Here is a 25,585-nt window from a genome sequence, read left to right as displayed (position 1 = left end):
TGACCAACTTCAGAATTACAGATGATGCTAGCACAAGTAGACAGAAACACATTATTTAAAGGAGATTTTAACTCACACTCCCCACCAGATAGGTGGCAAAAAATTAAATGACAGAATCAATAAGATGAAAAACAGTAGGTAGATAGATAGAGATATATTCAACTTCACATCGCAAAAAATAAACATTTACCTTATTCTAAGGCACACATGGAACATTTATAAAAACTGAATGTACAGGCATACCTCAGCAATATGGCAAGTTTGGTTCCAGACCACCACAATAAAGTAAATATTGTGATAAAGGAAGTCACACAATTGTTTTGGTTTCCAAGTGCATATAAAAGTTATGTGTACACTAGACTGTAGTTTGTTAAATGTGCAATAGCATTATGTCTAAAAACTCAATATACATACCTTAATTTTTAAATACTTTATTGTTTAAAAATGCTAATCATTATCTGAGTCTTGAGCAAGTTATAATCTTTTTGCTGGTGGAGGATCTTGCCTCAATATTGATGGCTGCTGACTAATTAGAGTGGTGGTTCCTGAAGGTTAGGATGACTGTAGCAATATCTTAAAACAGGACACCAATAAAGTATGTCCCATTGAGTGTTTCTTATTTTTACAAAAGATTTCTCCACAGCAGGCGATACTGTTTGATAGCATTGTACTCACAGCACAATTTCATTCAAAATTGAAGTCGATTCTCTCAAACCCTGTCACTGCTTTATCAACTAATTGTATGAAATATTCTAAATCTTTTTTGTCATTTCAACAATGTTCACAGCATCACAAACACTTTCTGTGCTCATGTATGAAAAGAAACTTCTCATCCATTAAAATTTTATTATGAGATTGCAACAATTCAATCACATCTTCAGGCTCCACTACTCTTGTCCTCTTGCTATTTCCACTATATCTACAGTTACTTCCTCCCTGAAGTCTTGAACCCCTAAAAGTCATCCATGAGAGTTTGAATCAACTTCTTACAAAAACCTGTTAATGCTGATATTTTGAATTCCTTTCATAAATTATTTATGTTCCTAATGACATCTAGAATTACCAGAAGATTTTCAATTTATATTACCCATATCCATCAAAGGAGTCAATATTTATGGCAGCTATAGCCTTACAAAATATATTTCTTAAGTAATAATAGTTGAAAGTCAAAATTATTCCCTGATCCATGAGCTGCATAATGGATGTTGTGTCAGCAGACAGAAAAACAACATGAGCCTCCTTGTACATCTCCAACAGAGCTCTTTGGTGACTATGTCAATGTGCAGCAATATTCTGAAAGAAGTCTTCTGAGCAGTAGGTCTCAATAGTGGACTTAAAATATTCAGTAAACCACACTGTAAACAGATGTGCCATTATCCAGACTTTGTTATTCCATTTACAGGGCAAAAGCAGAGTAGATTTAGCATAATTCTTAAGTGCTCTAGGACTTTTCAGAATGGTAAATGAGCATTGAATTCAACGTAAGTCACAAGCTCCATTAGCCCTTCACAAGAGAGTCAGCCTGTCCTTCAAAGCATCGAACTCAACATTAACTTTTCCTCTATAGTTATGAAAGTCCTAGATGGCAACTTATTCCAATAAAAGGCTATTTGCCTATACTGAAAATCTGTTGTTTAATGCAGCCATCTTCATCAATTGTCTCAGCTAAATCTTCTGGATAACTTGCTGCAGCTCTTACAACAGCACTTGCTAATGCGGCTGGTGACTTAAGTTGAATTGAACTCAACAGTTGTTGCTTCATCTTACATTTTTATGTTGTAAATACAGCTTCTTTCCTTAAACCTAATAAACTTCTGTTAGAGATATAATAATGATAATAATAATAATAAACTTAAAATATTTTGAGAATTACCAAAATGTGACACAGAGATAGGAAATGGGCACACGTCGAAATATGGTGCCAATAGACATGCTTAGTGCAGGGTTGTCACAAATCATCAATTTGTAAAACATGTAATATCTGTGAAGCATAATAAAGCAGGGCAAAATAAAATGTAGTATTCCTGTATAATAAACTACTACAAAAATCTTAATAATTTCTATGAGGGGAAAAATAAAAACTTGACCACATCATAACATTTTACAGTTATAACAATATTTTAAGGTTATTGCAAGTTGAATTTTAAAACTCTCTAATAAGTAATTATTGAGCAAAAGGTAAAAGACCAAAATGGAATTACAGATTCTACATATCAGGATTTATGTCATTACATTAAATCACTAATAAGCAGAAAATATACGAGTTAAATTCCCAATTGAAACAGCTAGAAAAGGACAAAATGTAAACCTAAGCAAAAGGGAACAAAATAAAATAAAAGCAGATATTAATAAAGTTAGAAAACACAAAATAGTAGGAATTTAGTATTTTAATTAAAAAACAAAACAAATCATTGACTAATCATTAAAAGAAAGCAAAACTACATGAAATAATAAACTGCAGGGTACAAAATAAACATTAAAATAAGAGTAAATTTCAAAATCATGTGACTTTTACCTTTTACTTTGCACAACAAATAAACTTGAAAATCTAGATGAAATGACTAATTCTAAAGAAAAATACTTTTACCAAATTGATCTCAGTAGGAACTGAAAGTATAAACAAACCAATTTCCACAGCAGAAATAGAGAAAATTAGTAAAGTATTACCCCACATACAGATCACCAAGTCCAGATGTTTTCAAAGGGCAATTTCTGGAAACCTCCAAGGATGAAAATAGAAGTCCAATGCTATTAAATAATTCCAGAGCATAAGGGGAAAAAATAAAAACTTCCAAATTCTGTTGTGTTTCTTGGCAGAGTACACAAAACCTTGATACCTAAACCTAGTAATAATAGCTTTAAAAAATTAAAATAACATTTATTAATATTTCTTCAAAATTGTAATTAAAATATTAGCAAACAGAGTCCAATAGTATGACAGTCAAATGCTATTTATTCCAGGAATGCAAGGGCAACTTAATATTTAGAAATCCATCAGTGCATCAGTGTACTTCACTGTATTAGTAAATATAAGAAAAAAAATCACATGATTGATTCCATAAACGTTGAAAAAAGGAAATTCAACACATTTCAGCACCCATTTTAAATAAAATAGATGTGTGTAACTGTGTGTTGTGTGTATCCTAAAGCCAGTATCTGACCTATTTAACTTAATAGGAAACACTAAAGACATTCCCTTTATGGGCAGGAAGAAGGCAAAATGTTCCCTGTCTCCAATTATAATCCTACATTTGAGATATTAATCAATGAAATTAGATATAAGGAATTAGAGACATAAGAACATAAAAGAAGTATAAAGCATCCTATTTGAAGATGACAAGATAGTATACATTAAAAAACTCGAGGATTTAATGACTAAACTGAAACCAAAAATAAAATTTAAAACAGTAGAAAGGGAAATACTATACACAAATTAATGTACTCCATATATACAAATTATCAATTAGAAGACACAATGTAAGAGAAATGCTATTTACCATGGCCACCATAAAAAATGAAGTACTTAGAAGTAAACCTAACAAGTGATGTTAAAAAGGTTTTTAAAGAAAACTTTAAAATACTCTGAATGAAAAGTGAACTTAAAGGGAAAACTATCTGTTCTTAGATGGTCTGAGTCAACACCACGACGATGTCAATTCTCACCATGTTACTCTAGAAACAATGTGACTCCATAAAACTACTAAGAACAATATGTTTGAAGCCAGATAAGTTGATTTTAAAATTTTAAAGAAAATAATTATGGTAGAAAAACTAGAATGATCCTCAAAAGCGGCAATAGAGTGCCTAGCCAAACAGATACTAAGATATAATCAAGGCACGGTGTTACGGGAGTATAAACAGAACCAATGAGAAAGCCCAGAACGTATGTAAATTTTATATATATATATATATGCGTATATATATGTATATATGTGTGTATATATGTGTGTGTATATATGTGTGTGTATATATATGTGGGTATATATGTGTGTATATATATGTGTGTATATATATGTGTATATATGTATGTGTGTGTGTGTATATATATATATATATACACCATTTCCAATCACTCCTTTTGGGGAAATGTAATATCAGATCTATACCTCAAATATACAAAAATAAACTACAAATAGATCAGATATCTAAATATAAAAAATGAAATCATATATATACTAGAACAGGACATAGATTAATTCCTTTTTAACCTTGATATGGGGAAAGCCTTTCTACCGCAAAATCCGGATACAATAAAAGATAAATTAAACTACATAAAATATTTTAAAATAACCTTTTGTGGGAAAAAAACACTATGAGCAAAATCAAAACAAAAATGACAAAATGTGAGAAAATATTTGCAACATATATTGCAGATAAAAAGTTAATATTCCAAAAATATAAAGAAATCTGAAAAATGAGAGAGACATGAACATATGTTCCACAGAAAAAAACATATACAAATGGTCTTAAAATACACGTAAGATGCTTCCAGTCACTTAATTTATAAAAACACAAATTAAAACTCCACTAACTGACCATTTCTCCCTTATCAGGTTGACAGAAATCCAAAGCTTCACAATACACCCTGCTAGTGAGGCTGTGAAGAAACACAACCTCATATATTGTTGGTCAGAACATCACATTATACCATCCTGTGGAGGAGAATTTAGCAAAAGTTAGCAAAACAAAACCTATCCTTTGATCCAGCAGTTCTACTTCTAAAAAATTTAATCTGAGGATATATCTCTACAACTGTAAAACGTATGTATATGTGTTTAAGTATATTCATTGAAACATTAATTACAATAGCAAAATATTGAAAACAACTTAAATTCCCTGCAGTAGCAGGCAATAGATTTTTATACATTACTGAACATCCAAAAATGGGTACTTTGTAGCTATACAAAAGACTAAAGAAGATGCCAGTAAACTGGTAAGGAGTGATTCCTAGGATATATTGTTAAATGTAAAAATATATATTATAACCTATTGTGTAAGAATGAAGAGAATGAAGACATATATTAAGCATGTTTGTTTGCATATGTATTGCTTAATACATTTGTGTATGTATTTGCGAAAATAGACACACACAGAAAAAAACCAGAAACTAATGAAAATTGTTACCTAAAGATGAAAAGTGGGAAAAAAGTAGAAGAGAAAGGAAAAAGAATCAAACTTTTCTGATTCATCCATATATAATATATATATATAGCATTTGATATGTAAGCATATCACTTATTTATATAAATTTAGAAATTAAATCAAGAACAAAAAAAATCACTAAAATTGAATAGAAACAGAAACAAATTTAGCTATAGCAAATTTATAACATACGTGTCCGTACACCCACACAAACACACACACACAATTTCAGAAATTTTTGAACATAGTACTGTGATTATAAACCCCTAGTAGAATACATTTTAAAGACAAAAAGAACTTTAAAAAACTTTGAGTTTACTTAGCAAGTTTGCTGTTAGTAGTGGTATCGGTGTAGTAATTCCGAAAATATTTTGTGGGTGCTGTAAAATACACTAAATGAATAAATATATTGGTGTTGAGAGTTAGGATCTTCACTGTGGGAAAAATAAGATTCCAACATAGACTGGAGGAAAGTGTGAAAGAACTCTGCAATGCAGCTTTCAGTATAAGAGATACATATACTGCATTGACTGACTGAATAAGCATATGATGAACCTGAATCTTGGTTTCTAAATACAATTCCCCACTATAAGGAACCAGAGCTCTTTGGAGAAATGATTGATTCCAGCTCTTAGGCATGGAAAGTACAAGGTAGGTTTGTAACATATTGCTGAGACAGAAAGCAAAGAACATGCTCAAAGATTGATAAGGCTATATCAAACGACGCAGAGGTCAACTTGAAGGGGCTTCTACTTCACATATTTGGGATAATTTGAGCAATCAAAAAAATAATGATGGCAATGGATGATAACACATCAAATATTTTAAAAATTCCTAAATCCATAATGATATTTTAAAAAATAAAAGAGATGGGGAAGAGAAAGTTCTTCCTTGAAGAAAGTCTATTAGTAAATATAAAACAAAAGATATAAATTAAAAAATTATTTTGCAAGCACTAATGCTAAGATTATCATGAATGTTAAAAAATATTAAATCAATTTTTTCAGAGCAAGATTTGTATAAAATCTTAAAGCATTAACCACAGTTATCTATCAACTGAGAAAAAAGTTTACATTTTACAATGAAAGAATCTCAGAGATATCACTTTAATCAAATAAACAATAAAGCATGACCAATAATGGAACAAGTCAATATTATTAATGTGATACACTGAGAAGGACACAAGATCATCTGTTCATTATTCTTGACAAAAAGTATTTAAACTGATTCTAAAAATCCATAAATAATCAGTGCGACATTGTGAAAAAAAAAAACACTGGCCTAGACTTTTCAAAATTTCAAATTCATGAGACGAGAGGGACTATTCTATATTAAAGACAAGACAACTAACGGTATTGAATAATCCTTGATTGAATCATCAGTTGAAAAGTTAAACAACTAGAAGAAATATGAATTGCATAATGGAAAAATTTTAATATGGGCTGATATCAGGTATTTTTCTTACATCAATAGTTTATATTTTGGGTGTAACAACACCATTAAGGTTATGAAGAAGAATGTCCTCGTCTTGAAGAAATAGATGTTGAAGTATTTGGGGTGAATTATCATGATGTCTGCAACTGATTTCTAAATGGTTCAGTAAATATATTTCTGTATGTGAGAAGGACACAGAGAGAGAGTGAGATTGCAAATGTAGGAAATTGGTAACCTCTGGTGTACTTAGATGAGACGTATGAGTGTTCATTATATATGTTTTTAGTTTATTCATAGGCTTGAAATCTTTCAAAGTAAAAACTTAAGAAATGAAAAAAATCATTTAGCATTAATGAACAAAATGTATTTATTTTTAAGAGTTTCAAAGTTATTATTTTAAGCAGCACAAAGCTAAGGCTATCTAAAACATAATAATAAAATTATAGTCGGGTTATTTAATTGCCTTTTATCCCCTAAAAATAATAATTAAAAAGGAAACGTATGCTGTTTATTTAGTTAAAGGAATATTCCTATCAGAAAGAAGAATTTAATTTTCTCATATTTTGCCCTCATCCACCAAATATGTGTAATAATTCACAAGAATGTTGACTCTTTTAATAGTTCCAGAAAAGTTTTGCAGATTTTGAGGTAGATGAGTTAAACTGAGGTCATAAATTCAACAATAGCAAAATCACTTCTTAACTTCCACATTAGCATCAGGAACTCTGGCTACAAATTCCACCTCTGTTACTCACTAGACATGGAGTCACCATCTAACTTGTTCAGATTTCACATTTCTCATCTGTAAAATGTGAATATGAATACCTATGTCATTCCTCCCTTTGAAGAATCATAAGTTATGTAAGCAATATCATTTAATAGCATAATGTCTAGCTAGACTAGGGGCTCCATAAATGTTAGTTGAACTCGGTATTGTCTAATAACATCAATGGTTTAACTTGTTTTTGACACTTGAACTTGGTTCTTTCTAAATTAATATAGTCATTGGTGCTGTCTGCAAGAGAGAATATATTGAATTTCATGAGTTATGAAGAAGCAGAGATATATCTTCAATTAAAATTTGTACAAAATCACAGTTCTCAAAAAGGCACAAGGCCATATGAAAACTAATAAGAAATTCTCATCCATAATTGAGCCATAGTTTTTAATTAATGCATTTCTCTAATAGCTATTCAGCTGTTACATTGGTGCTACTGAAATTAAAATGCTATAAAACAGTGTTATCATTCCAAAAATATACACCTAAAGATGATTTTACCTCTTATTTTCAAAGCAATATACTTAATCCCATTACATTTGAATTGGTAATTATTAGATAACTTCCAAGCAAGTCTAAACAGGTAGTTTCCCTTTTTATAGAACTATGCCAAAGTTATCAGAACAGAGTCATCTTATAGATGAATAAGGCAGGTAGAAATCTATTTGGCACACTTTGAGACATATCATGGCAGAAAGATTCTCAGACTTCTTCCTCTTTATAAATAACAAAAAGGTGCGAACAGTCAACAAGCCTACAAAAAGGGCCAGGAGTTGAAAAACCCCTCCTATCCTCAAACGTATTTTAAGCATTTGCATCTCTTTTAAATATGCTCCAGTGGGAAAAGGTGTATTAAGGGAAGGGAACAGTGGGAGTGAGATGAAGGAAAACCCCCTAAATTGCTACTTTTCCAGAGGCTTAACTGTAAATAGCAGATTACAGAACCAGAATCAAACACAGCATTTGGGTGGGTGGCTGAACTGTAGAGAAGACCCCTTCTTCCACTCATTCATATTAAATACACACCAGCCCCATTGATTTGAGTGAACTGTTGTTTTATAATTAAGCAAGAAAAGTTTAGTTGCGACCAGAAGCCATCAAATTAGGAGAGACAAGAATAATGAAGGCGATGGCATCACTCCCTGTCTGATGCATTCAAGGTTCCAGAGGTAAAGGTGAAAAAAGTAACAGAACTGTCTTATGGGAGATTTCCTGTGATTCTTAGAAAGCCTGAGATATTGAAATATTTTCATGAGAGTCTTTGGGTAACTCTTGGCACAAGTGCAATTCTGAGTTGGGTAAAGAGCCTTTCTCCTTGCTGTTTCCTCACACCCTGCACTTTTGTGACACTCAGGGCTGGCAGCGTTACGGACACCGCCACCCACACCCAGGAAAGAGAGGAAGGACCCTGTCAGCATAGGCAGGAGGTGAAACTCTGTGAAGCAGTTCTATGGATGGAGACTCCATCCATGGAGAAAAACAAAGGAGAACATGAATATTTAGTCATGTGGGAGGAAAAAATGAGACTATGAACAAATGTTAGGCCCCCATCCGATTAATTTATATCACGTCCTGTCACTGAGTCAGTCTCCCTAAAAGAGAATTTTATCCTTTTTGTAAATTTTTCATCAAAAATCATTAGATATAGGATAAACAAAACATTCTGATCACAACTTCTAAAATGTGGCCTCAATGAATTCTCTTTCATTCTCTATAAGAATCTCATATAATCTAAACATATTTGCCACCTCCTCTCTTCTCCCAGTTTCTTACCTTGATTAAAGCATATCATTTCTTGAACTTTGTACAGTCTCCTGCATCCTCTCCTGCCTGTCTAAATACAAAGCAAGTAAAGTACCATCAGTCAGTTCCATAAACACTTTCTAGCCTTCAACAAACTACTTTGATCTACTGCTCTTCCCAAAATATGACACAAATTGCCCATATTCAGATATTAGCATTGCAAACTTAAAAAGTATATATGGTTTGATACTTCATCAGTTACATATTGTTTGGGAACATCTTTTTTTCTGTTGTCTAATTTTGTACCTGGCCTTTGTATTATATTTTGTCTGGCCTTCCCATTTATAAAGTAAGTTTCTTGACGACAGGTTCTACGTTATTCTCATCTTTGCATTTTCTACAGTGCTTAACATGGAGAAGTCTTCTATAAATATTTTTGGGGGATAAATTGACTCATTTATGTAGCATAGTATCAAGAAAAATGAGAAGGAATATTTGGAGTAACATCTCATCACATTTTGAAATGTTACTCTTTTTTCTCTATCCAGAAAAGTCTCTTTTCAGTTCTAATCCGAACTTCCTAGTAACTGAGATAAAGTCAAATAAGCAATCCACAGTCTGCTAGCACATATTAGCAAAAATTTCACCAACTCACAACGATAATCATCAAAGAGATAAAATGTTCATAGTCAACTCTTCTTTTAGGTTTACAAACAGTGAATGTATAACCAACCAGACTGAAAGTGAGATCTACCACAACAAGGCACCATGATCCTTTTATTTTCCATTATGCATTATTTTAAAGAAATTTAATAACAAAACAAAAGTGCCAGGAAACCTGAGATCTAAGTCCTTTATATTAATCTTTAAGAAGTACTTTTATGTACTAAAATAAAGTATCTGTCTCCAAGTTCTTTGTCGATTAGTCAACCACACTGGAAGAAAGACAATTTTTTTTTTAGTCTTATGCCTCCTTATTCATTAAGGATCAAAAAAAATTATCACATTGAAACCATCGGCTGCTCAAAACTCATGTTTCTCCAGCACAGTCAAAGATTATTAATAATTATTATATATAAACTATAAGATGTTCTATTTTAATAGTTTCTTATATGCCTCAAAAGCGTTGCTTTCCCTTCTTACATGAAGTCTTGCCTCCCTTTTTTCCCTTTACTCATACATTAACATTTATAATTCCTTATGTCACAAAAATATACAATAAGAATAAATCTCTTCATTTATTATTAGTTTGAGAAATCCGAACTACGTTAGATTCAACACATTGGAAAACAAAATGAAACCACCGATCCCCAACCTCTAGTGCAAGAGAAATTAAGCAGAAAAAGTTGCCTCTGTTGGGTTTTAAAAACAATACATAAAACTAAATGGATAGAGAAGGAAAGCAAATAGTTGATTCACATGACCAGGGTAAAAAGAAAAACAAACATTATAGTTGCAAAAACATATATTCCATAACAAGTTCTCAAGACTCCCAGGTGCAACATCAGCAGCGCTCGAGTCTCGATTTTTATTGTAATCTTGTGGCTTTTTATTTGTAACTTATATGAAAAGAATCATATTGATTGGGGCAGATTTAACTCAGTAAAACCTATTCTACTGAGATTGTCTGTGCTAGGTGATTTTATCAAGTTCTCTTTTGGTTTCATTTTCTTCCTCATCCCTATTCCCAGGGGAGGCTGCAGCCCAGCTTGCAGAGCAAATTGCCCTAAATTGAGTTCTTTCTCTGGCATAGACAGGGCTGCCTTTGGCTCCTCGGCTTGAAAACTTTATGCATTCTTTTTTCCTTCGTCCTTAACAATCCCCTTCCCTTTTTCCAATTAAAATGGAGAAGTTTGCACCGGTACCTGCTCCCAATTAAATGAGTACTGCATTACCAGCCGCACTCCCGGATCTTCTTTACCCTCCCTTCATTAGCCTTATTCCTCTGAGGCTGCCTGGCTGTCTGCCAGGGACTTATGGCAAGAATTCAAAATCTTGCACACTTTATCCCCTCCAAATCATTCTTGAATATAAGCAGTCTGCTCCTTAGGCCTAGCATGAGAAATCCAAGAACGTGTTCAAAATGGATAGCGGGTTGGGAGGGAAAGAAGAGAAAAATATGATTTATTTAAAAGGCTAAAAGCCTATGCAAAGAAAGACAAGCTAAGAGAGGTTAAGCTTCCCAGTTAATTGACCTTAGTTTCTTTTTTAAAAGCCTGAGTAGGAAGAACAACAAATGACAGTTCAATGGCCTTGCTTTATTTCTGAGTGCCTTCATGTCTACAGGAAGTACATCATCATCTTCGCACCTCAGGCATACTGACTCCCAACACTCAAAATAATGTACCATGACTGAAGAGGCCAATATCGGAAGCTTAAGCAACTACTGTTATATATATGTGTGTGTGTGTATACATATATGTTTGTGTGCATATATATATGCGTATATATGTATATATAGTGTATATATGTATATATGTGTATATACATATATATGTGTATATATAAAGATCAACATGGAATTTTCCAACAAATGTGAGTGCTATGGGGCCATTGCATCAGCCATTCTCAACTGACACTTGGAATCAGTGAATGTACATCAAGCTGTCATGAATGATGACCTAGGTGTCAGGCCAAAAAAACAAATGGGCATTCTGTTTGCCTCCACTACTCTCTAAAACTTTGCAAATTTCATTTACAGAACCACTAAGCATACTTGACTAGAATATGTGATCAAATTCCAGTTCTAGTACACACTGTGTGTGTGACCTTGGGCAAGTTATTTAACTTCTCCAAGGCTCATGGTCATCATTTGTAAAGTGGGACTAATAACTATATCCAGAATTATATGCTTTTTGTGGATTAAGCAGTTCATGTAAAGCACTGAGCACAATTCCTGGCACATGGTACATAGTTAGCTACTGTATATTCCCATTATTATTGCTACTATTATTAATACTAGGCAAAAATTATGCCATATGATCTGATAGAAGTTTGGATTCTTTCCCAGAATATGGCAAGGGCTAAAGACAATTTGCAGATGATTTTTAATTTTATAAAATTAAAAATGTGCAATTGGATTCTCAGAAGTTGACCATTGTTTGGCACAGAACCCAACACAGCTATGACATCCCCCAAGGTCAATATTGGAAAACCTATCCTTTAGTGGTAATTATAAGTCATCAAATTCTTCAAGCACCTTAGAGAATATATCACCATTGCTGACTTTTTAGTAGAACAATATGTAATTGCACACTTCAAAACAGTCATCACCAATTTGTTTCAGTCCTGAGAATTAACATAGTATTTGTTTTATCTCCAGTGATAAACTTCCCAAGCATGCTATAATGCCACACTTCACCACTTGAAGAAAAAAAAGCAAAGCAATGCAAAAAGCCATAATTGCTAAATCTTTTTCAGTGGTTATATTGATGAAAAGACAAAAAAAATTACAAATATGAATTGGGATAAATACAATAAACAAATTTGTGCTGACCGTTTTTATCTCCTACAACAGACACCACTGATGTCTGCACATGAGCTGCACAATTATTGACTGTTTTATAAGAAATATGCTGTGTATTGTCTAAGAAACCCAAGGCAGTAGACATAATCTCAAAATAGGAAGTTACTTTATAAATAGCTACTTTCAATGTGTAAATTTTTAAACTAATATCTAACAGTTGTACTTATTTGGGGGGTGCCTGTGATATTTTGATATCTGTATACAATGTGTAGTAATAATCAAATCAGGTAATTGTTACATCCATCGCCTCAAACATTTATCTTTTCTTTGTATTGAGAACATTATAGTTCTTCTCTTCTAGAAAATAACTATTTTCGATTGATCAAATCCGGGTCAAATTTCCTATAGCATTTTACAATAATTATTAGGAATGCAAACACTGGAATCAGAGATCTGGAATTACATTACAGCCTCAACTTTTGCTTGCTATGTAACCTCTAAAACGTCATTTAACTTATCAGACCCTCCATTTCCTCAAACAAGGCTTATAACATGTGCAAGGTGATGTTTTTAAGGATTATATTTAAAATGCTTAACTTGAGCCATAAGAAGCTCTCTACTTTCCCATGATCATGATCATCATCACTATTATTACTGTCAAGTTTTTTTACTTTTCAAAAATTAGTTCTTAAAATAGGAAAAGAATGGGAAATATGAAGCAAGAGATTTTGATGTATATCAAATATTAGTGAGACTGCACTGATCCCACTAGAGGTAACACACACTCACTGATTCAGATCACGCATATTTGAGGACAGCTAAATTGGGATCATTCTCAGACATTATACTTTAAGGAATGGATTGAAAAATCTACTACATCCAGGAAGTTTTACATATATATATATATATATATATATATATAGTTATTTAACAAAAAGACAGAATTACATGCACTAGCACAGAAGATATAAATCAAGTCACATAGCAATGAGGGAGAGCCAGGGCTTAAGCTCAGGTCTGCCAATTTCAGGTAAAGGTCTTTCACGTGATATTTATACTCACTAAGTCAGAGATGCCATATTACCTGGTTATGTGAGAAAAAAAAAAGATTCAACAGGAAGGTATAATATTTTCCATTGTTGCACTATCACAAGCATTTTAAAATTACAAAACTAATTTTAAATGAAAATGTGTTCTTAAACCTGAAGTGTCACTTGTATCCCCTTGAACCTGCCCTTTGGCTAAAGATCCTATCTTGGTTAATGGCACTATCATTCATCTGTCCTAGAAACCTGGGAGCCATCCTGCTATTTCCCTACTCAGAAGTCACCTGTGTAGTAACAATTCTACTTCCATGACATTGGCTAAAACAGAATCAACTTTGCGGATACTTAGTTCAGAACCTCATTGTCTCATGCCTCAACTACTGTAATAGTCTCCAACTGGTCTCCTTTATCTCAGATTCTACCACTCATTGCATTCTCCAAATTCTCATCAAAATAATCTTGCTAACACAGTCTGATTGTGCTATTCCTCAACTTGAAACCTGTGATCTCATATCAGACTCTTCTCAGCCCAGCTTCACGTGCTTGTCCCTCCCTACTGTCATCCTCCATGCCCACTCTCATCCCCAGTGCCCTCCGTGTATCACTCATATTCTTTTTCATTTTGTTACTTGTTCTTCTAGCTTATGTTAGTTCTATAGTCTATAATGGACTTATTTTTCCCATTTAGTCTAAATATTACACAAGTGCTTGAAAAGAAACTTCTGTGTAAGTTCTATATAGACCCATTAGGTGAAGCTTCTGTCAGCTACTAAAAGAAGTGTGTTAAGATATTTTTGAACTGTGGATTTGTCATTCTCCCATGTAGTGTTATCCATTTATGTTTATATATTTTTTAAGTCAAACTTAATTTTTGAAATTTATATATATAAATACATATTTTGAAACAAGGTCTTATTCTGTCAACCAGGCAGTGGTGTAATCACAGCTCACTGTAACCTCCAAACTCTTGGGCTCAGGTGGTACTCCCAAGTCAACCTCCCAAGTAGCTGGGAATACAGGCATGTGCCATCATGCTCAGTTAATTTTTTAATTTTTAGTAGAGACAGGGTCTTGCTATGATGCCCAGGCTTGTATCAAACTCTTGGCATCCATTGATCCTCCTGCCTTGGCCTCCCAAAATGCTGGAATTATAGGCATGAGCCACTACAACTGGCCTTAAGTCAAACTTTAGATTATATATATAATGTACTTTTAAAATTTATTTATTTGAAAGTCAATTACTAAAATCTATATGTAAATATTAAGACATTAACAATGAATTTTTAAATAAAATGACAATTTATAATTGTATAAACTTATGGCACACAAAAATATGTTAATAAGGAATAATTAAATCGAACTAGTCAACATATCCATCACCTCAAATATTCAACATTCTTTTGTGGTAAGAACATTGGAAATTTACTCTCAGCAATTTTAAAATGTACAATATTATTAACTATATTTATTGTTAATAATATTAGGTTTATACAATTTTCTAATATGCATACATGTATATTTATATGTTCCATTTAACTTTATACTGTCTTAAATTATTCTATACAAAAATAATATAGTGATAACACCGTTCTCCTGGCTAGTAATTATCTGGGATTAGTTTTCATCATTTACTTTCATCGCGGCTGTGTCTTTATGTCTTAAGCATAAATCTTTAGAGAGCATACTACTGAAATTTTAAAAATCCAGTCTGACCATTTTTGTCTTTTATTTGGAGAGTTTACTCCATACACATTAATTGTGACTACTGGCCTGTTTGAATTTACTTCACTTAATTTGTGCATCTGCAACTGCCCTATTTGATTTTTGTTCTGTTTCTTTTTAGCTTGTCTGTCTCCTTAATTCCTTCAAGAAGTGTGTACTGAACAATTACTATCTTGCAAGCACTATTCTAGACATTGGAGATTGGAGCTGAAGGAAATAAAGACTCTTGCTCTCAGGGAGATTACATTCTAGTGGGAGGGGACAGACAATGAATAAGTTTACAATTGAATATGAACATAAATAAATAGTAATGAAAATATTTTAAAAAGATATGTTCTATTCTTATTGTCCTTACTCTTCTCAGAAGCTCATTTTTCTTCCGAGGCTATAGGAGTAGCTTTGTAATGGGTCTCTCCTTGTCCTGTATCTCCTTTTCTAGTCCATCTGCCCCACTAATATTATCATGTTGTGATTTAAATATTACTTTTCCTAGCTTAAAACCTTCAACATCATCACCCCCTTGGCTACTTCACAGAGCAAAAATACCTTAGCCCAACATTTAAAATCCTCTACAAAATGGGATCAACCTACATTTTCTAGCTATTTCTTCAATAGAAATATAGTAAAATATACCTATACGACTTGGAAATATAGCAATAGAAATACAGCAAAACATACATATACCACTTAATTCAACTGATGAGTAAAAGTTTATCTTGCTTGCCGGGGTGGGAATGATATGAAAGAAAAATTGACAGAGTGGAGGAGAAGAAGAAAAGACTAGAAGAGAATTACTTTAGTTATAAAATGTTAATATCTCCTTAAACGTTTAGGGAAATTATTAACACATTAATTTGACATTTTTTAGTATACATGTATGGAGCACCTGCTATATGCCAAGCACTGTGCTAAGCCCAAGGATTATAAAGATGAAGAATAAGATGTAATATTTGCCTTCAAGGATGGTGGAACTTAGTGAGAAAAAGATAAATAAACAGATAGTTAGAGGAAAATGTACTAAGTATTATGACAGAAGGATCTGTGAAGTGCAACTAGAGAACTCAGGCAGGAGGCTCTGTAAAGGTTTCAGGTGAATTAGCTCTTCTACTGAGAAAACAGCATGAGAGCTGAGAAAGGCAGGCCTTCATGCTTTCAGAGCATTTAAGGCCTCTTTTATTTGCAGGTATTATAGTAATAAATTGATATAATTAAAATAGTATTAATGTCACACCATAGAAGTATCACCAACTTCTGCATATACTGCTTTAAATTATTTCACAAACTTTTGATTAAACATAAGTCAGTAAGTGCATGAAGTTATTTATTCCTCACCCTTGAAAATCATACTAAACTGACAGTAAAATAATTTTAAAACTTAGAAACCCTTAAGGATGAAAAGGAGAGAAGATACCAGATAAGTTATTTCAAAAACATTTCTGAAATGTTATAATGTAAATGGATGAATAGTAACTGCTTAGCAAACCAGATAAAGCTGAAGCCTTAACCTGAATTGAAGAAAACCAATAGGAAACTGCCAATTCTGCCTCAAAAAACCCAAAGAGATTTTCCCTTCAAGCTAGAGAAACTGAATGGCCCAGGGAATACACGCACATAAAGATTTAGACTCTCTCAATTAAAAAGCCGTGTTACCACTTCATCATACTAATAAACGACACCTATCAAGATATCTCATTATAAAGACTTCCCAAATTATTATTTGGCTCTTAGTCTTAAATATAGAGAAACAGTCAAGGATCCTTCAGCCTGTGGAGAAATATTCTAACATGAAAGGAAAAAAACAAAACATAGAATCTGGAATCTGCATGAGGTTTCTGGAGAGAACGTTAGGTTTCTTTTCTGTACAGAAATACTAAAAGTGGTAGACAGTGAAGAGAAACTTTCAAAGTTTTGAGAGAAAATTATTTCTAATGTAAAATTGAATACCTTGCCAGAGTATAGATCAAGTATAATTACAGAATAAAGATATTCTGGTATATTCAAGGCCACAACATTTTACCTCCTCAGTATTCTTGTCAGGAATTTTCTTGGAAATGAACTCCACTGCAAAGTTGACAGTAAACCAAGAAAAACAACAGGAAAGAGAAACACAGCTCAGGAAAAAGATAAAGGGAAAATCTCAGAATGGTGGTGAGGGTTCTAGAATGGACACCTTCAAGAAAAAATAATGTCTAAAAATATTGAAAGTAAAACAAATTCACTTAAAATAGATGTGGCTATCAAAACCAGGAACACCTGTTGAAGGCAGCTCAATATAGATGATGTGTTCACATGGAAAAATGGAGAGGGTTGAAGAGTAAAGCACACAGATTACCAAAGGAAGAAAATTTGAAAATTGAAAAAGGTAACTCAGTGTGTTCAATAACTGACCTGTTAGAAAGTTTCATCACTTTTTAATGTTTAAAACATGATTTCAGGAAACTCTAGGAAAGGAAATATTTAAAATCAACTCCACTGACAAAGTTTTGCAAATTGATTTATTTGAAAATCTCCTGATATACACTGACATACTTCTTCATTGATAGCTAGATATGTAGGAAGGGTTTTTGCTTGTTGGAGATGTCATTGGTACCTTATTCTAATTACCGAAATAAATGTCATCGATGTGCCTCTCTCTTAAAAATTATGACAAAAAAATAAGAAAATAAATTGCCGTGTTTAACTATCCTCCTAAAGTTAAGGCTGGCTGAAAATTTTAATTTTTACCAAAACTACAAGGTCCCCTGAGACTCCCCAGAAATCTTACAACACAACTCGGGCTAGTTTGAGTGGCTATTCCCTGCAACAATCTCTAATTGGTATGTGTAATAAAACCTAATCTACATAAGTGAAACAAGATTTAGGGGGAAACTTAGTGATTATTTTTTAATTAAGATTACTTTACGGGGCCGGCCGCGGTGGCTCACACCTGTAATCCCAGCACTTGGGAGGCCAAGGTGGGTGGATCACCTGAGGACAGAGTTCAAGACCATCTTGACCAACATGATGAAACCCAATCTCTACTAAAAATACAAAATTAGCCGGGCTTGGGTGGTGCATGCCTGTAATCCCAGCTACTCAGGAGGCTGAGACAGGAGAATCGCTTGAACCCGGAAGGCCAAGGTTGCAGTGAGCTGAGATCACACCATTGCACTGCAGCCTGGGCAACAAGAGTGAAACTCTCTCTCAAAAAATAAAAACAAATAAATAACTAAAAATAAAGAATACTTTACATGAAGCTGTATTTGAATACTTTACTGTATTTTCATTCCTACAGGAAAAGTCTGCATGGGCAAAAAGAAACAGCTTATTCTTCACTTCATTCTAGCCTCACCTCAAACCTTCTCAAAGCACTTCAAACTTACTAGCTCATGAATTCAAAAACTTCATCAAGAAGCCAGGCCGGTTTAGAAAACTGACCATCCACTTTGGGTCAATCTAAAGTGGAGAAAGAAAGTTATATTGTGGGCTAGAAATGCCTAATAGGCTCAGTGTCCAGCTAACAAGTGAAATAGATTTATTTACAAAAAACAATAAGCTACCTCTTGTTTTCAAACAAAATCTATTTAAATTTACATAAAATTGGTCAAATTATGCTTTTTCCCTAAATTTAATAAATTTAATACTTATTCAGCCCTCTTCCAGTTTTCAACAAACTAAGCAAATGCTCATCAGGGAAGAACGAAAACTCAGTAATTAGTTCAAAATTTATAAACTTACATCTGAAGTCATTATCTGAATTCCTATAAATAAAAAACATAAAACTTAACTTTAACATAAAACTTAATTTTTCACCACTGGGAATATCATGTTCTCTCCAAATTAACCCACCCCTCCAAAACAAGAATAACCATTGTAACAATGCTTACATGGTTCAACTATATACAATGCCAAAATTAGTTTTCTGAGGCATTAAAAGGTACCACTTGTGTATATAACTACTAGCTTCACTAATAAGCCTTCTAAAGTTCTGGATTTCTTTTGATATGATAATAACCTAACTCAGAGGCATAGAGAAGGATCCCAAATATATTAACTACTTAAAATCAAGTAAAAGGGGTCCTAGTGTGCAATGTGAAATTTTCATATGTGAAAAAATATACCATCTATTATTTGGTAGCATTTAAGCTATTTGATAACTACCTTGGAAAGGAACTTTTTCCTCTTTATGTTAAACTTCTTGCATTTTATTTAGAGTCATGTTCATCAAAGCCATTTCTGGGGCAAGGAATGAGCCTACACAAATAAGACAATTCCAAGAAAGATATTTTCTAAAATCTTGACCAAAAATTATCCTTCCTTTCTCATCCTGGAACTACAGGTGAGTTCATTTCAATACACTAACCATTATAAAATCATTTTAGAAGACCCTCAACAACAGTAAAATTGGCCTCATTGCAGTGTACTTACACTTTTTGTGCACAGGTCCAAGACATAAGGAATCAAAACCACCTCTGATGCCTTCTGACAGATTGGAGATGAACCAGATTCCACAGGGTGTACACGCCAAGGACATCTAGAAGCCAAATGACAAAAAATTAACATCTCCAGATTCTGTCTGTGCAGACACAGGAGCAACACAGATTTATAAACTCTGAGTGTATCATCAAGAGAATCAAGTCAAATCCAGCTTTGTTCTCTTTCACTATTTCATCAAAAATAGCATCATATTCTAAAAACTGGGTTTTATATATCAAAAACTAACTTCTTTGTAATTTGTTTATGTTAGCCTTGGTTTTCATTTCAAATGGGACAGAATCTCAGACAGCGTGTTGACTTTTTATGGAGCTTTTATTAAAATATTTTATGAATTTTATAGCTAGAACTTTAACTCATTTGTGGAAAGTACATCATAAGGTCATCTAAGCCAAACTTTAGGGCAAGTGTCACCTGGGTTGAAGTTAAACCCCTTAAATATAAAATAGAGTTAATACTAACATCTGCATCTTGGGGAGGTTAGGATGGAATTTAGCACAGTACCAGACATACAGTCCTTTTAAAATGTGAGGTTTATCATTTAAATTATTATTCTCATTCATTTAAAACTTACATATTTCTAAGAACCAAGCTTCTTACTCTCATTCCAGTTAGTTTCCCCTTTTTTAATCAGTGGAGGCAGTTATTGTAGAAGATTGCTCCACAGTCAAAAGAGAAAGGCAGGACATTTTAATGGTGAGCAAAAGAACTTTGAATTAGCTCAGGGACTACCTCAAAACCTACAGCAAAAGTAATTATCAGAGTCTCCAGAAACAAAATTAAAACAATTCTATAGCACCATGAGACATCTCATAAGGGTAGCAAGACCACTTGTTAGGTGCTGCATTATATCCTTTAGTTCCCTCTCCCTTATGCAATGTCACTATATGAGTACAGCAGATGCCTTAGCTCTGCCTAAGCCTGCTTTTCCCACAAATCAGGGCCAAAGATAATGTCTATGAGAAATTTATTTGAAAATGCAACCTTGGGAAGTATGATCAAGAGATAAGAAAAATTAAATCAGATGAGGAGAAAGACAATATATATTATATTAAGTGGGATATATCATCAAGTTGGTGCCATTATGAGCAACTGGTTGTTTAATCTAGTCAGACGTTCTGAGAAACCTTATGAAACTGATTTCAGAACCATGTCTCCAGATAAAGAAAAGAGAAAGCAATAACTCATAGTTTCCTATTCCCCAGTGATCAAAGATCGCTCTGTATGTTGTTACCTTTCTTGCAATTCTAAGTTGCTCGTGAATGACTGTCAAACAGATTGCTACAGGTGTTCTCATGCCATGTGTTGGTGAGACACCATTAGTTTGACTCTGCATGGAATAAATCAAAGAATACATACAATTGATAAAAACAGTCATAGTTAAAATAAACGTTGAGGATTTAAAATGATGCAAAAGAGTTGAACATACAAAAATCAATCAATGTAATATACCACATTAATAAAATGAAGCAGGCAAACACATGGTCATCTCCATTGATGCAGAAAAGGGATTTTACAAAATACAACATCTGTTCATATAAAAACATTCAACAAGCTGGGAATAGAAAAAAAGTTTCCTCAAAATGACAAAAGGCATTTAGGAAAAACCCACATTATATTCAAAGACAAAGGATGAAAGCATTTACACTGAGATCAGGAACAAGACAATCATGTCAACTTTCATCATTTCTGTTTAACCCTGCCCTGGAAGGTCTAGCAATAGCAATTAGGCAAGAAAAAAAAATAGAAGGCATACAAATTGGAAAGAAAGAACAAAATTATTTCTATTCAGAGATAGCATTATTTTATATACAGAAAATCCTAAATAATCAAAGCAATTAGAGCTGATAAGTGTATTCATCAATGTTTCAGGATAAAGATCAACACACAAAAATCAGTTCTATTTCTATATACTAGCAATTAACAACATAAGAATGAAATTAAGAAAACAATTTTGTTCATAATGGCATCAAAAAGAATAAAATATTTAGGAATAAATTTAATCAAGGAATTCCAAGACTCATACACTGAAAATTACAAAACATTGCTAAAAGAAGTTAAAAGACCTAAATAAAGAGAAAAACATTCCATTTCATTAATTGGAAGATTTATTATTAAGATATTAATACTAGGGGGGAGCCAAGATGGCTGAATAGGAACAGCTCTGGTCTACAGCTCCCAGCCTGAGCAACGCAGAACACGGGTGATTTCTGCATTTCCATCTGAGGTACTGGGTTCATCTCACTAGGGAGTGCCAGACAGTGGGTGCAGGAAAGTGGGTGCACGCACTGTGCGCGAGCTGAGGAAGGGCGAGGCATTGCCTCACTCGGGAAGGGCAAGGGATCAGGGAGTTCCCTTTCCTAGTCAAAGAAAGGGGTGACAGACAGCACCTGGAAAATCAGGTCACTCCCACCCCAATACTGCGCTTTTCCAACAGGCTTAAAAAACGGCACACCAGGAGATTATATCCCGCACCTGGCTCGGAGGGTCCATTGCCCAGGAAGTCTCGCTGATTGCTAGCACAGCAGTCTGAGATCAAACTGCAAGGCAGCAGTGAGGCTGGGGGAGGGGTGCCTGCCATTACCCAGGCTTGCTTAGATAAACAAAGCAGCTGGGAAGCTCGAACTGGGTGGAGCCCACCACAGCTCAAGGAAGCCTGCCTGCCTCTGTAGGCTCCACCTCTGGGGGCAGGGCACAGATAAACAAAAAGACAGCAGTAACCTCTGCAGACTTAAACGTCCCTGTCTGACAGCTTTGAAGAGAGTAGTGGTTCTCCCAGCACGCAGCTGGAGATCTGAGAACGGGCAGACTGCCTCCTCAAGTGGGTCCCTGACCCCCGAGCAGCCTAATTGGGAGGCACCCCCCAGTAGGGGCAGACTGACACCTCACATGGCCGGGTACTCCTCTGAGACAAAACTTCCAGAGGACTGATCAGGCAGCAGCATTTGCGGTTCACGAAAATCCACTGTTCTGCAGCCACCACTGCTGATACCCAGGCAAACAGGGTGTGGAGTGGACCTCTAGCAAACTCCAACAGACCTGCAGCTGAGGGTCCTGTCTGTTAGAAGGAAAACTAACAAACAGAAAGGACATCCACACCAAAAACCCATCTGTACGTCACCATCATCAAAGACCAAAAGTAGATAAAACCACAAAGATGGGGAAAAAACAGAGCAGAAAAACTGGAAATTCTAAAAAGCAGAGCACCTCTCCTCCTCCAAAGGAACGCAGTTCCTCACCAGCAACGGAACAAAGCTGGATGGAGAACGACTTTGATGAGTTGAGAGAAGAAGGCTTCAGACGACCAAACTACTCCGAGCTACAGGAGGAAATTCAAACCAATGGCAAAGAAGTTAAAAACTTTGAAAAAAAAATTAGACAAATGTATAACTAGAATAACCAATGCAGAGAAGTGCTTAAAGGAGCTGATGGAGCTGAAAGCCAAGGCTCGAGAACTACGTGAAGAATGCAGAAGCCTCAGGAGCCGATGCGATCAACTGGAAGAAAGGGTATCAGTGATGGAAGATGAAATGAATGAAATGAAGCAAGAAGGGAAGTTTAGAGAAAAAAGAATAAAAAGAAACTGAACAACCTGCTCCTGAATGACTACTGGGTACATAACGAAATGAAGGCAGAAATAAAGATGTTCTTTGAAACCAACAAGAACAAAGACACAACATACCAGAATCTCTGGGACACATTTAAAGCAGTGTGTAGAGGGAAATTTATAGCACTAAATGCCCACAAGAGAAAGCAGGAAAGATCCAAAATTGGCACCCTAACATCACAATTAAAAGAACTAGAAAAGCAAGGGCAAACACATTCAAAAGCTAGCAGAAGGCAAGAAATAACTAAAATCAGAGCAGAACTGAAGGAGATACAGACACAAAAAACCCTTCAAAAAATTAATGAATCCAGGAGCTGGTTTTTTGAAAAGATCAACAAAATTGATAGACCACTAGCCAGACTAATAAAGAAGAAAAGAGAGAAGAATCAAATAGATGCAATAAAAAATGATAAAGGGGATATCACCACCAATCCCACAGACATACAAACTACCATCAGAGAATACTACAAACACCTCTACGCAAATAAACTAGAAAATCTAGAAGAAATGGATGAGTTCCTCGACACATACACCCTCCCAAGACTAAACCAGGAAGAAGTTGAATCTCTGAATAGAACAATAACAGGCTCTAAAACTGAAGCAATAATCAATAGCTTACCAACCAAAAAGAGTCCAGGACCAGATGGATTCACAGGCGAATTCTACCAGAGGTACAAGGAGGAGCTGGTACCATTCCTTCTGAAACTATCTCAATCAATAGAAAAAGAGGGAATCCTCCCTAACTCATTTTATGAGGCCAGCATCAACCTGATACCAAAGTCTGGAAGAGACACAACCAAAAAAGCGAATTTTAGACCAATATCCTTGATGAACATTGATGCAAAAATCCTCAATAAAATACTGGCAAATCGAATCCAGCAGCACATCAAAAAGTTTATCCACCATGACCAAGTGGGCTTCATCCCTGGGATGCAACGCTGGTTCAACATATGCAAATCAATAAATGTAATCCAGCATATATACAGAACCAAAGACAAAAACCACATGATTATCTCAATAGATGCAGAAAAGGCCTTTGACAAAATTCAACAACCCTTCATGTTAAAAACTCTCAATAAATTAGGTACTGATGGGACGTATCTCAAAATAATAAGAGCTATCTATGACAAACCCACAGCCAATATCATACTGAATGGGCAAAAACTGGAAGCATTCCCTTTGAAAACTGGCACAAGACAGGGATGCCCTCTCTCACCACTGCTATTCAACATAGTGTTGGAAGTTCTGGCCAGGGCAATTAGGCAGGAGAAGGAAATAATGGGTATTCAATTAAGAAAAGAGGAAGTCAAATTGTCCCTGTTTGCAGATGACATGATTGTATATCTAGAAAACCCCATTGTCTCAGCCCAAAATCTCCTTAAGCTGATAAGCAACTTCAGCAAAGTCTCAGGATACAAAATCAATGTAAAAAATCACAAGCATTCTTACACACCAATAACAGACAAACAGAGAGCCAAATCATGAGTGAACTCCCATTCACAATTGCTTCAAAGAGAATAAAATACCTAGGTATCCAACTTACAAGGGACGTGAAGGACCTCTTCAAGGAGAACTACAAACCACTGCTCAAGGAAATAAAAGAGGATACAAACAAATGGAAGAATATTCCATGCTCATGGGTTGGAAGAATCAATATCATGAAAATGGCCATACTGCCCAAGGTAATTTATAGATTCAATGCCATCCCCATCAAGCTACCAATGACTTTCTTCACAGAATTGGAAAAAACTACTTTAAAGTTCATATGGAACCAAAAAAGAGCCCGCATCACCAAGTCAATCCTAAGCCAAAAGAACAGAGCTGGAGGCATCACAGTACCTGACTTCAAACTATACTACAAGGCTACAGTAACCAAAACAGCATGGTACTGGTACCAAAACAGAGATATAGATCAATGGAACAGAACAGAGCCCTCAGAAATAATACCGCATATCTACAACTATCTGATCTTTGACAAACTTGAGAAAAACAAGCAATGGAGAAAGGATTCCCTATTTAATAAATGGTGCTGGGAAAACTGGCTAGCCATATGTAGAAAGCTGAAACTGGATCCCTTCCTTACACCTTACCCAAAAATCAATTCAAGATGGATTAAAGACTTAAACGTTAGACCTAAAACCATAAAAACCCTAGAAGAAAACCTAGGCATTACC

At 34.4% G+C, this 25,585-nt stretch overlaps 1 long non-coding RNA gene across 22 annotated transcripts in view; it reads right to left on the bottom strand.

The window, feature by feature from the left end:
• LOC129060000 (uncharacterized) overlaps positions 1-25,585 on the bottom strand; it is a 1,058,541-nt gene that overhangs the window by 682,648 nt on the left and 350,308 nt on the right. For 19 of the 22 annotated variants that reach the window (XR_010140292.1, XR_010140285.1, XR_010140286.1 and 16 more), the window contains one exon: positions 19,739-19,844. This is a non-coding gene — a long non-coding RNA (uncharacterized LOC129060000). Of the gene's footprint in view, positions 1-9,127; positions 9,189-19,738; positions 19,845-21,038; positions 21,120-25,585 lie in introns of those variants that run through there. The other 3 variants (XR_010140291.1, XR_010140298.1, XR_010140305.1) reach the window with 3 other exon arrangements.

This window comes from Pongo abelii, chromosome 5 (assembly GCF_028885655.2).
Source record: "Pongo abelii isolate AG06213 chromosome 5, NHGRI_mPonAbe1-v2.0_pri, whole genome shotgun sequence".
In the NCBI taxonomy this organism is placed as follows: Eukaryota; Metazoa; Chordata; class Mammalia; order Primates; family Hominidae; genus Pongo; species Pongo abelii.
Note: the sequence above shows the minus strand (reverse complement) of the source record. Positions and strands in the feature narration are given on the sequence as shown.